This window comes from Pseudophryne corroboree (assembly GCF_028390025.1).
Source record: "Pseudophryne corroboree isolate aPseCor3 chromosome 3 unlocalized genomic scaffold, aPseCor3.hap2 SUPER_3_unloc_94, whole genome shotgun sequence".
Lineage (NCBI taxonomy): Eukaryota > Metazoa > Chordata > Amphibia > Anura > Myobatrachidae > Pseudophryne > Pseudophryne corroboree.
Window position 1 is genome coordinate 43,815 of NW_026967590.1, and position 3,759 is coordinate 47,573.

A 3,759-nucleotide genomic window follows, 5' to 3' on the forward strand; every position below is an offset into this window, starting at 1 on the left:
CCTCTTTAGGTGAGCTCTTTTAGCTCTTGACTTACAAGACTTACAATATCATCTCTGTGCTAATGATACTCAAATCTACCTTTCCTCCCCGGACCTCTCCCCCGCTGTCCTCGTATCTCCAACTGTCACTCTGCTATCTCTTCCTGAATGTCTCAGCTCTTTCTTAAACTTATGTCTAACGCTGAGCTGATCATCTTCCCTCCATCCCGCATAACTTCTCCTCCCACAATTTAATTATCTATTGATAGCACCACTATCTCCTCTAGCCCCCAAGTGCGCTGTCTTGGAGTAATCCTTGTCTCCTACCTCTCCTTCACACCACACATTCAGCACCTCTCACAGTACTGCCATTTCCATCTCAAAAACATTTTCATGCTCAGACCCTTTCTCACCCAGAATGCTACTAAGACCCTCATCCACTCACTGGTCATCTCCAGATTGGACTACTGTAATCTCCTTTCTGGCATTTCTGACATACGCCTCTCTCCACTCCAATCTATCCTCAATGCTGCTGCCCATCTCATCTTCCTCACCAAACGTACTACATCCACCTCCCCTCTCATGCAGGACCTTCACTGGCTCCCCTTCACATTCAGAATACAATTCAAGCTTCTCACATTCACTCTTCTCCCTCTTGCATCTCTGACCTCCTCTCTCCTACACTCTCGCGTCGCCTCTCCTGCCAACTGATTACCTCCTCCCAGTCCTACCTATTTTACACGTGCTCTCCTCTTCTCACTCTACACCTCTCTACAAAACTTCTCTCAAGGCCCACTTCTATACCAACCCCAGCCAATTGTCCTCCCAACCCTCTTATCCGTGCGCAGTCTTCCGCTTCTATGTCATCCTGGTCTGTTAGCTCTATCTACAGTAATAATACAGGGACATGACAGGGGAGGGGAGGGGATCTGGGAGTGTCACAGTGATTTTGATGTCTCCCCCATTTCGCTGGGTTGCACAGTAGTGTAGAAGACATCTGGTGATTGTGAGACACCCAGCAGCCATCCCGGTGTGTCAGGTGGACTGAGCAGAACCCAAAGCCCCATCACGGTGCCTCCACCTCACTCACTGATACATGAGAGGCACAGTGACCAGAAGATCCTGGAACTCGCCAACAAAATCATTCAGCTGCTGACTGGAGAGGTGACTGCAGGGAATGGGGCATTGTACAGTAACACCAGGGGACGTGTCTGGGTGATCACTGGAGAGGTGACTGCTGGGAATGGGGTATTATACAGTAACACCAGGGGATGTGTCTGGGTGATGACTGGAGAGGTGACTGTTGGGAATGGGACATTATACAGTAACACCAGGGGGCTTGTCTGGGTGATGACTGGAGAGGTGACTGCTGGGAATGGGGCATTATACAGTAACACCAGGGGATGTGTCTGGGTGATGACTGGAGAGGTGACTTCTGGGAATGGGACATTATACAGTAACACCAGGGGTCGTGTCTGGGTGGTGACTGAAGCGGTGACTGCTGGGAATGGGACATTATACAGTAACACCAGGGGATGTGTCTGGGTGATCACTGGGGAGGTGACTGCTGGGAATCGGACATTATACAGTAACATCAGGGGACGTGTCTGGGTGATGACTGGAGAGGTGACCGATGGGAATGGGACATTATACAGTAACACCAAGGGATGTGTCTGGGTGATGACTGGAGAGGTGACTGCTGGGAATGGGGCATTATACAGTAACACCAGGGGATGTGTCTGGGTGATGACTGGAGAGGTGACTGCTGGGGATGGGGTATTATACAGTAACACCGGGGGACGTGTCTGGGTGATGACTGGAGAGGTGACTGCTGGGAATGGGACATCATACAGTAACACCGGGGGATGTGTCTGGGTGATGACTGGAGAGGTGACTGCTGGGAATGGGGCATTATACAGTAACACCAGGGGATGTTTCTGGGTGATGACTGGAGAGGTGACTGCTGGGAATGGGGCATTATACAGTAACACCAGGGGATGTGTCTGGGTGATGACTGGAGAGGTGACTGCTGGGAATGGGACATTATACAGTAACACCAGGGGGCTTGTCTGGGTGATGACTGGAGAGGTGACTGCTGGGAATGGGGCATTATACAGTAACACCAGGGGATGTGTCTGGGTGATGACTGGAGAGGTGACTTCTGGGAATGGGACATTATACAGTAACACCAGGGGTCGTGTCTGGGTGGTGACTGAAGCGGTGACTGCTGGGAATGGGACATTATACAGTAACACCAGGGGATGTGTCTGGGTGATCACTGGGGAGGTGACTGCTGGGAATGGGACATTATACAGTAACATCAGGGGACGTGTCTGGGTGATGACTGGAGAGGTGACCGATGGGAATGGGACATTATACAGTAACACCAAGGGATGTGTCTGGGTGATGACTGGAGAGGTGACTGCTGGGAATGGGGCATTATACAGTAACACCAGGGGATGTGTCTGGGTGATGACTGGAGAGGTGACTGCTGGGGATGGGGTATTATACAGTAACACCGGGGGACGTGTCTGGGTGATGACTGGAGAGGTGACTGCTGGGAATGGGACATCATACAGTAACACCGGGGGATGTGTCTGGGTGATGACTGGAGAGGTGACTGCTGGGAATGGGGCATTATACAGTAACACCAGGGGATGTTTCTGGGTGATGACTGGAGAGGTGACTGCTGGGAATGGGGCATTATACAGTAACACCAGGGGATGTGTCTGGGTGATGACTGGAGAGGTGACGGCTGGGAATGGGACATTATACAGTAACACCAGGGGACGTGTCTGGGTGATGACTGTATCACTGTGTGTGTCAGGTTCCTATAAGGTGTCAGGATGTCACTGTGTCTCCATGCAGGAGGAGGAGTATATAGAGGAACACAGGGGTCTGTACAAGGACGTGATGATGGAGAATCACCGGCACCTCACATCAGTGGGTAAGAGGACACTGTCATGTATTGTACAGGGGAGAGCAGGTATGGGGGCTCCTATATACACACATCATCTGATAATCACATATATACACTGTACTCAGTCATTGTGTGTCTCCTACAGATGGACCCAGTAACAGAGATACCCCAGAGAGATGTCCCCGTCCTCTGTATTCCCAGGATTGTGCAGAGGAGAATCACAGGATCCCACAGGAGGATCAGGTAGGAGGGATTTAGGGTCTCCCCAATATACAAAAGTGACTGTCACTATATGATCTGTAGAGGAGCTGTGTGTCTTATACACTGATATTATACTGTTTCACCTCAGTTTAATCTGACTGTATGCAAATGTCATTAGAGTGTTTGTTTGTTTTTTAGGTAGAACATCTGTCTGATATTAAAACAGACGATATAGAGGAAGAAGAAGAGACGTATGTGACCGATATGAAGGCAGAAGATATAGAGGGAGAAGAAGAGACGTATGTGAGGGGTGATCAGCAGTGTAAGGAGGAGGAGATCCCTACAGATATCAGCACAGGTGAGTAATAAACACTTATTACAGAAAAGAGTCACATATTCTCCCTGCTCAGTCACTACAGCAATCTCTTTTCTCTAACGTCCTAAGTGGATGCTGGGGACTCCGTAAGGACCATGGGGAATAGCGGCTCCGCAGGAGACTGGGCACATCTAAAGACCAGTCTCCTCCCCACACTCTCTGGTGTATATCATACATCAGGAGCCATCAGCCCCTATTATACTCCTGCTCTCCCCCTCACATCATGTCACTGTGTGTTACCAGCCCAGAGATCTGACCAGTCTCCTCCCCACACTCTCTGGTG

At 50.0% G+C, this 3,759-nt stretch overlaps 1 long non-coding RNA gene across 1 annotated transcript; it reads left to right on the forward strand.

The window, feature by feature from the left end:
• Positions 1-964: 964 nt before the first annotated feature.
• Positions 965-3,137, forward strand: LOC134984921 (uncharacterized). Its single transcript, XR_010191797.1, has 3 exons — positions 965-1,143; positions 2,848-2,926; positions 3,045-3,137. It is a non-coding gene; the product is annotated as an uncharacterized LOC134984921 (long non-coding RNA).
• The last annotated feature ends 622 nt before the right edge of the window (positions 3,138-3,759 follow it).